The sequence below is a fragment of the Engraulis encrasicolus genome, chromosome 3 (genome assembly GCF_034702125.1).
Source record: "Engraulis encrasicolus isolate BLACKSEA-1 chromosome 3, IST_EnEncr_1.0, whole genome shotgun sequence".
Taxonomy (NCBI): domain Eukaryota; kingdom Metazoa; phylum Chordata; class Actinopteri; order Clupeiformes; family Engraulidae; genus Engraulis; species Engraulis encrasicolus.
Window position 1 is genome coordinate 47,431,251 of NC_085859.1, and position 10,207 is coordinate 47,441,457.

Sequence of the window (10,207 nt, forward strand, 5' to 3'; positions counted from 1 at the left end):
AAACTACCTCTCTCTCACACACACACACACAAACGCACACACACACACACACACACACACACACACACACACACACACACACACACACACACACACACACACACACACACACACACACACACACACACACACACACACACACACACACACACACACACGTGCACACACACACAGTGAGTTTTGAAAATCGTTTCAGTGGAAGGTCACCAAGTGCTGTAGCAGTTAAGTGCCCAACTCTGCATCAAGGCCACAGCACTCAGTCTCTTTCTTGCTCTCTGTCTCTCTGTGTGTGTGTCTCTCTCTCTCTCTCTCTCTCTCTCTCTCTCTCTCTCTCTCTCTCTCTCTGTCTCTCTGTGTGTCTCTCTCTCTCTCTCTCTGAGCACTTTATTAATGACAATAGACCGGCACACAAGCACACATTAATGACATACACACACAAACACTGAAATGAAAAATGTTGAAAAAACAGATGACTGCACCAATATGATGATGTCACACATACACACACTTACATGCTGGTTGCCACCACCCGCAAGCACGCTGGTCGCCAGCCAACATTACATTTCCCCTGCGTTTCAGAGATGCATCTTTAATAATGCAGCTTTAATAATAAATTATGTGGTTAGACTCGAGTACTTCCACCGACACACACAAACACACGCACACGCACACACACACCGAAACACACACAGGCATAACTGCAGTCTCATCTGTATTTACAGTCTCTCTTAAGGAGATATTTCCTGCTTTTAGTGAGCAACAGCGGCCATTACTCTCTTTCACTCACCCCNCCCCCCCCCCAACTACAACCCCTCCCTCCCCAGTACCACGGCCCTCAGACCTCAGAGCTCAATTACAGCACCTTCTGGACGCTTGTAGGGCTATTTCGTCACAGTTGTTTCGTCCCACATGCCGTCATTTCGGTCATCCGTTTTGTCACACTGTGACTTGTTTTGGCTCAGTGGTTAGTAGTTTCTTCCCTGTCCACTGTTTACATTATTTACTTGCCTGTTTTTATACTTGCACTTTGCGCCTTTTCCTTCCTTACCTGTGGTAAATAAAGGGTATTCTTCATGACTACACTGCTGTTCACCTTTCATGTTGTGGGAGTTGATGATGGGGTGATTTAGCACGCAATCAAGCCCATTATAGGCAATGTTGATTAATAACATATTATGACATACCACATGATAGCATCATTTCCTTGTGCCAAAATGATCAGCCTTCATCACATTCCAGAAGCTCCAAGAATTTGTAGCTTTAGTCATTAAATAATTGGGACGGTATGCCTGTAGACCTATTTAATATACAAATTTGTGTGCGTGTGCACAGGGTGCGATTTGTCAGAAAACCAGAAGGGGGGATATGTTTAAGATTTTAAGCAATATCAATGGAATTTCATTAAGCTGTGATTAAAATCATGTAGAAAAGTGTCCATATCAAAACCAGAAGGGGGGGACAATCCCCCCATCCCCCCCTACAAATCGCACCCTGCGTGTGCATTCATTTTGAGTTTTGTGCGATGCACTGGTCGTCATCGGCTGACTTGACATCTTCACCCACAAAAAAATGTGCTATATTGGCAAAGTCTGTATAAAAGAGCACACCTAACCAACCCTGCAATTGATGTAGAGGATGTCAATGGCCATGAAAGCATGCCTCTGTGCAAACATATCCAAGTTTCGTAGTATGGGTTACTCGAGAAGTTACGTTTCACAAACAGACATGTGCGCAAGACATTTACAGGAGTAAAGTAGAAAGAGACATGTTTTTGCATGTGGTTTAACCAGGGCTCTAAATAAACACCAGCCAACCAGCCAAATGCTGGTGAAAATTCAGTTTGGCTGGTTGAAAAGAAAACTTACTTGGCACTTTGACCCAATATTGAGTGTATGTTTGGCTAGTAAGATTAACATACTAGCCATTTTGGCTAGTGATGAAAAAAAGTTAAGTTAGAGCCCTGGGTGTTTTATTTTTATTTTTATTTTTTATTTCTCCTTTATTTTACTAGGGTAAAAACACATTGAGGCAGTTGCCTCTTTTTCAAGTGGGCCCTAGCCAAAAGAGCAGCAAAAACGCAAAACACACTCCATACGACTCACAGTACAGACAGAAACAAACAAGTCACAAAGACAACATATCCACAGACAGCAAAGTATAAAAGATAAAGACATAAAAACATGCAAGACATTACCATAGAGAAATATGCAGGACATAACAAAAACATGCAAGCAAGACAAACAGCGCTCATCAATAAAATACACAACAAGGACAAGGTGTAACATGTTATTGGTCTTCTGTAAATAAAACCACACGGTGTGACAAAACACCTTCTCCCTGGGGGACAAAAGCGAGTGCATGAGTGTGGAAACAGCTTGTGATGAGACAACCTGCATCCTTCTGGACTCATCACAGAGTTGACCTGCTGTCTGTACTGTCCATCCACTGTGGCTCCTGATCCCAGGGCCGTAACCAGACATTTTCAAATACCGAGGTCAAATACTGCATGCTGTACTGCATACTGTACATTTAGAATGCGTCAAACACTTCCATGCAAACACTTAAGTTTGTTTTCATTAAGCACTGCCTTGAGGATAAATGGGGGTGGCGTATACAGACTGAATTTATCATTGTTGATCATACACTGAAAGAAAATATTCGTTGGATCTACATGATTTTAATGTGTACATCGGTCCCACACAATCCAATTGTGTAAGGTCAACATGATTTCTTCCCCTATATTTATTGTGTAAGGTTTAAGTGATTTTATCACCTTAAACGGAGGTGATTGGATCACCTCAACCTAACACAACTTATTCATGTTCCAGCCTCATAAAAATGTGTTGGAACAATGTGATTTTTTTTAAATTGTCACAAAATGTTTTTTTCACCTAAATCAGAGGTGATGAAATCACCTTAATCCTAAACAATTAATTGGTATTCCATTAACCAGAAAATATGTTGGAAGAACACAAAACTTTGACATAGTTTGAAAGTATTTTTTTCATGTTTATTGAAGGTGATGGAATCATGCATACAGCTACATTTCAGTAACATGATTCTTTAGTCTCAATCCCCCCCCCCCCCCAAAATAAATAAATAAATAAATAAAAAATATGGTAAAAATATTAGGTCTAGGCTATACAAATGCATTGCAGATCACAATTTGATGTACAGGCATGTGCAAACAAAAACAAAAAAAGGAGTAAGAATTCTGTGATTAAATGTATTGACTTTCACTGTACGCATGTAAAATGCACACAGATATACAAAACATAAGGACAGTCACAAATAACTGCTACTCTTAGACCAATCAACGAGCAGGAAATACAACGAGCAGAGTCTGTGAACAAAAAGAAAGTCCAATTCGCTTTAAAGGAGCACTGTGTATTATTTTCAGTAGTTTATTTTGAGATTTCATGCTGCCCATGCACAAATGTTGCATTTTTCATGAATATTTACCACCACCAAACTTTAAGTTGTCGTTATGACTGGGGAAATTGCTCTTTCCATACATGAAAGGGGGAGGAGGAAAGAGAGGAATCTTCTCCACTGGCTGTCATTTTGAATTTCTAGAAATACAGATTTTTAGTAAACTTACTGAACTTTGGTCATACTAACACATTTTCGTTTATTACTAAGTAAATATTCATGAAAAGGACACAGTTGGTAATAGGCAGCACCGTTTCAATGTGCAGCATAGTTGCCTACTCTGGTCACAATCCTACACAGTGCACCTTTAAGAAAATAATTTGTTTGGTTGCTGTGAAAAAGTGCTCTCTGGCTGGATTAGCATCCATGTGCACACATCGGACACAAATAAAATTCACTCTACATACAGTTCTTTTAGCTCATTGACTAAGTGCATTAGTCCACACTTGTAGGTGTGCGTGTGTGCGTTCATGCGCGTATACTGTATGCATGTGCGCGTGCATCTGGCAGTCCACCATTCATTTGGTTGTCCTCTTTGTGGACCACATTTGTGTTATTACCCAGTCTTATTTAAGTCTAGTCTTGGTATTTTGTTTGTCTTTAGTTTGGGTCAAAATCAACACAGTATGTACAAAACATATGCACACTCAAGTACTATTCTTAAACCAGCAAGGAGCTGGAAGTGCATACAAGCAAATTGATCTCTAGAAAAAAGGTACATTTCACTTAAAGAAACAAAAATAACTGCTGTTTTTTAGTTGCTAAAAAAAAGAGTCCTTTCCGATTGGGTGTCACGTGTGTGACAGACATACACTAAAACTGACAATGTCCTTTGGGTGGGATGCCCAATCTTCTGTCAGAGCAGATTCCAATAGTGATGTCTTCAATTGCTGCGTCTACGGCAACTTCATCCATGACCTATTCAACACAGACAAAAGTAAATAAACACAAATTAACCAAGCCATTTGAATTAACAAATAAATCAACATTAAGCTGGGCAGTAGGTTAGTGCAAAGTCCAAAGCATGTCCTCTGTTCCACTGTCAAGATTCTCAGTTGTAATTCTGATGTGGGACCTGGATGATGATTTAACGCTGGTGTGAATTGGCCTGAGGTTGTCAAATACCAGAGCCAAAGCTGTGTAGTTGCCTTCATTCTGCAGGGATGTCAAACTCAAACCCAGGGCCAATTGTGACCCATGAAGTAATTTTATATGGCCTGCAAGATCATTGCATAGCATGACAAGACTTTGACATGAACCTTGGTGTGTCACAGGAATACCAGTGGGCCCAGGCCAATGAAAAAAGTTCACTCTCATATGGAACAACACCCCAGGTCTACTGTGTCCTTGGCTGGGACCTACAAGGGGCTTGTAGTAGACAATCAGTGATGCCAATCCTCTATTTAAGGTGTTTCAGAGCACAGAGATGTAAGGATCAGTTCGTCTCAATTAAGAGAACAAGTTTCATTATGCATATACAGGTACGATATATACTGTTCCTTGCGAGGAGACTTTGAAGGAAAAGTCTACTGCATTTCTCTGCTCTCTGATATTCTCTGATCTGAGATGAATTGAGAACCTCTCTGGCGTTTGTGCATGCGTGCAGTAATATGGCATGCAGGGCTTATCTGTCAAGGGGCTGAAATAAGAAGTTATTACAGTTTTCCCCATCTCAATACGTTTCCCTGATAACTTAAGTGATTAAAAATAAAACATGCAATATTCTAGGCAGACATACAATGGGCAATATAATGAAAAGCGTAACACAGCTGGTGCACTCTGTGGACTCTGATTTCTACCCCCCCCCACCCATCAGAGAGAAAAACATGTGTCAACAAAGTGCTCTGAGATATTATACACTTCATAGTAGTGTTCATTTTGTTTCTACATAGAAGATATTAATATTTCTTTTTGTTTAGCTGCACATGCATTGTGTAGTAAGTGTATTGGAATAAGGAAACCGTGGGATAGCTTGCTCACTTTCAACTGAAGCCTCTCAATGTCATGTTGAGCATAGCACAATGCATACAAACTAACTAGTGTCACACTCCACACTGAGCGTGGGAACACCAGGGAGGTAGTCATCAAACTTCTCAGATCAGATCATCTTGTCTCAGATAACTCCAATTCTAGTACTAAGCAATAATCTAATATTCACTGGTCAGAGTACGACAAAATTTAAATATAAAAATTCGAGAAGCAGCTCCTTATACCACTGGAATATTTAGTCACCCCTTTCAGGTAACAGCTAATTTAAAGCAGGAGTCAAGTTGTTAAGGTGCACTGGGTAGGGTTGTGGCCAAAGTGAATGCTTTACCTTGTGGACTTGGAACAGTGCAGGGCATTGCAGTGGGACTGTGGAGATTCTTTTCAATTCAGCACTGATCTGAAAAGACATAAAGAGCCCAAAGGATTTAACAATCAAATCATTAACATTAGGAGAAAGCCACACACACATTCAAGAAAGGAGATATAATGCTGTAATTCACAAATCAAAACATTTAAGACAATCCGAATTGAATGTCTTACCTTGCAAACTTTGAACAGTGCAGGCCACTGTGCCAGAAGTCCTCAGAAATGGTGCATCTTGTACAACTTAATGAAATGAAGAAAGAAAGAAAGAAAGAAAGAAAGAAAGAAAGAAAGAAAGAAAGAAAGAAAGAAAGAAAGAAAGAAAGAAAGAAAGAAAGAAAAGGAGAACATTTGTAACCTGTGCAGCATGAGTTCTGGAAATAAACTACTTTAAAAAATCACTCTCTGCGCCTTTAAAATCACAGACTGTATCATGATCTGCTTCAATTGTCATGGTACATGTTGGAGAAATTCAGATTTCCAATATTGACGCCATGCATCCAGCCTAAAACCATGTCTGTCCCACTACCACTTCTTGACCATGAGCATGGGACAGTTTACTTTGTACTACTCACTTGGTTAAGATCACACATGCTTGACACCATCCGAAAAAATTTGTTCATGTTGGTGTCATCAGACCACAGGACATGGTTCCAGCAATCCATATCTGAAGTCTGTTTGTCTCTGATGAAACCATGATGAACACATTTGCTTTATATTGTTTCAAGCATGTGTGATAGTAGCCAAGGGAGACGTATAAAGAAAATAGTCCCATGTTTACGGTCAAAAATGGTGGTGGGACTGATTTGTTTTGGGATTCTATGAATGGCATCAACATTGGGAAGCTGACTGCCACCAAAAGAAACATGCATATGAATGTACTGGTACCATGACTACTAAGGCAGATCATGATCCTCTCTATGGGGTTTTAACATGCATGGGTGTAACTCAATAGTAAAAAAGGCTTTCTGCTCAGGAACCATCAAGTAGACAGGCAAAAAATACAGAAACTTACATCAGCCAATTCAGCAACAGTTGCTTGGATTGCAGGGGAACTGTGGTTATTCTTTTGAATTCAGCACTGATCTGAAAAGGCATAAAGAGCCCAAAGGATTGACAAATCATAAACATTAGGGAAAAGCCCCACACACACACACACACACATTCACACAATATAAAAACAATATAAAAACCTTATAGACAATCAGCATTGAATGTCTTACCTTACAGACTTCGAACAGTGCAGCAGAAGTCCTTAAAGAAAGAAAGAAAGAAAGAAAGAAAGAAAGAAAGAAAGAAAGAAAGAAAGAAGGAATTGGTGAGGTTAAGCATTTAATAAACAGCACAGGATTCGTGAATGAGGAGCATGCATTCTGTAAACTAGGCTACTTGTAAACAATGCTCCACTTAAAAGAGGAAGATATAGGCAAAGTAAAACGAGATAAGGCAGTGCATGCTTTGCATTGCACCATAAGTGCAACTAAAAAAAAGTGATATGCACTTCAATAAATAGGATACTATTCCCACATGTTTCATCCAATTCCCTGTGCAAAGTTTAAATTCAGGTTATATGCACTCTATCTAGGTCGGTTGTTCTTTGACTTCGTGTGCAGGAAAGCTTACATTTCATTAATCTTCGGTTAAGACCACAAGTGCATGTGTGCATTAAACACCTGGGTTGGATAAGAAAAGAAAACTTTAAAAATAGAATACTTGGCTTAAAATGAACACACCGAAACGACGCCAGCCCTGTTCTCGTGAGCATGCAACGTGTTCGATCAAGTTCTAGTTCTGTGCATACCCCTCACCACCCCTCCCCCATTAACGGATCAGACCCTCCCGCGCAAATATAGCTATTAACTGAAGATAACCAGCTAGATTGTAGATTGCAGTTTTTACTACATCCTTTGAATATCCTAAATGTACATATTTTCCATTCTTTTCTAAAATTACATGGGGCATAGCCAACTGCATGTGTTTGCAGTGCACCTGTTACTAAGCAAAGAGCACTGCGCGGGTAAATGTAGTAGAGTCTAAGCTCAGCTTCCACACACAAAAGACACAAGAGCAGTAGTACATCGCCCACCATAAATGAAAGTACTTCAGTTACTTACTCAATTTCGTGTATATCTTCACACATGACAACACTATTCCAGCGAGATGAGACTGAAGAGTAGGACCGGGCTGACTGAGGCGAACGATTCTCTGGCTTGAAACTTTCCGGCTTCTTCTTGTCTTAGAAAGTGGTGCACTAGCGCCACCTCAGGACTGGAGGCCACCCCAGACACAACTTAATCATGTTCATTCAAAGCATTAGAAACATGCCAATTCAGCAGTCTCCAAGAACACATTATCCTTATTTGATGAAATCATGTTTACTCAAGGAATGTTAATGAATTGTTTTGCATCTATTTACTTTATATAGGTTAATTCAAAGACCCGCCATTCCCTCTTTTTTCAGTGTATATCGATTTTCATCATAGATACATTTTACATTACTTCAAAAAAATACAGAGGACATGACCTCTGTGTCCTCAATGGTAGTTACGGCTATGCCTGAGCCGGTGTTCTGTCTAAATGGGCTATCAGTAACCTGTTAGCATACCCAGCAGTGCTCTGTAGCTCAGCTCGACAGGTAGTCTACATCGACAAGACTGCACGACACTCGGGTCCAGTCCAAATAGCCAATGGCCATGTGAAAGGCAGTGTTCTGTGTTCTGTCATGGACTGCTTCCTCAAAACGAGCTAGCAGCAGCCTGGTAGCTCTTTGAGTGCCATGGACTTGAAAACGAGTCTTTTCAGAATGTATGACACAGTGCCAAAGACTTGATATCAAGTCATTTGCATTTTTTTTATGGGGGGTGGGGCCTAACACGTTGATCTGGTATGTTTGTTGTTCACATGGACAAAGAACTCAATTTTTTATGGCTCTTGAAAAATCACTCAAACGTTGAAAAAAGCCTGGCAACCCCCCGGTCTGAATTTGAAAATGGCTGGCACTCAATGAGTTAACACAGTCCTAACCTAAAATCCAATCCTAACCGTATAGGAGCAAACCAAAGGCGGTGAAAGAGCGAAAAAGCTTGAAGAATCACGCCTGGATTGAACAGACAAGGGATGGCAAAAACGGCGAAAGATTCAACCTTTAACGTTCGATCAGGGGAAGCTTGTGTGTGGTCTGTTCCTATAGTAAACCCTGACCCAGTGGTGATTTGTATGTCAGCTCAACAGGTAGGCCATATTAACGGAGCACCACGCCAGAGGTGTGCATGCCCCTGGCTGGCTGGGAGGAGGGGTCAGGTCCTGCTGCTGATGCCAGACAGTGGGCATTTCTCAAAGTCTAGTGTGCGTCCTTCCAAGTGTATCAGCCTTTGTAATCACGCCCATTGATTGGATACTCTTTGGTGAACTCTGCTGAGTATCCAATCACTGGGCATGACTAATTAGGCTGACACACTTCCAAGGCTCATACACTTGACATTGGGAAATAATGACTTTTTTGAAATTACTGTATTGTTCAAATTATATTTTTTAACACGCGTCACCAAGCACTTCATCGTGTTTTGCTCTAAATACCATTAATACAGTGAACAGTGAAATGAACAGTAATTATGTGGTGATTTCTGTTTATTAATCTCTTTAAGAGGCCCTACCATGGCCAACCAGTAGGGCACTCGTCTACCATGCGGCTGACCCGGGTTCGATTCCCGGCCGGGTCCTTTGCCGGCCCTTCCCCATCTCTCTCTCTCCACTTGCTTCCTGTCACCACCTTCCCTGTCCAATCACAAATAAAGTAAAAAATACCAAAAAAATATCTTATAAAATATATCTTTAACGCTTTAAATATTCTCTGGTAGATCTCTGCCATGCCCAGCTACAAGCAGTGCTCTGGAGCTGCGGTCACCACCCTCCCCTTGCCGCCTCCCTCCCCTCCCCTCCCCTCCCCGTTGTCCACCCCATCTCGGTCTCCCAGGGCGATGGTCTCTCTGCTTCCTGCCCTCTGCAACTTCCTAAATGCCCTTTTAGCGCCGTCCCTACGGCGGCCCACTTAGGACATTAATCAAACACCGCTGCCATGATAGGAGTAATTACTGACTGGCTGCGGTTAAGGTAAAGTATGTGTTTGAGTTTCAGTTTGTGTGTGAGAGCATGAGTGAGTGACTGAGGGCAAGAGAGAGAGAGAGAGAGAGAGAGAAAGGCATACAGAATTAATGGTGTGTGTGTGTGTGCGTCCGTGCATGCATGTGTGTGTGTGTGTGTGTGTGTGTGTGTGTGTGTGTGTGTGTGTGTGTGTGTGTGTGTGTGTGTGTGTGTGTGTGTGTGTGTGTGTGTGTGTGCGTGCTAGGGCTGTAACGATGCACCCAACTCACGATTCGGTTCATATCACGATTTTTGACCTACGGTTCGATACACCCCACGATTT

General features: G+C 41.3%; 1 long non-coding RNA gene across 1 annotated transcript; it reads right to left on the bottom strand.

Annotated features, from left to right (window-relative positions):
• Positions 1–5,689: 5,689 nt before the first annotated feature.
• On the bottom strand, positions 5,690–8,228 carry LOC134446225 (uncharacterized). Its single transcript, XR_010034389.1, has 5 exons — positions 7,899–8,228; positions 7,008–7,038; positions 6,800–6,870; positions 5,962–6,027; positions 5,690–5,818 (listed from the first exon to the last, which is right to left on the bottom strand). It is a non-coding gene; the product is annotated as an uncharacterized LOC134446225 (long non-coding RNA).
• Between the last annotated feature and the right edge of the window lie 1,979 nt (positions 8,229–10,207).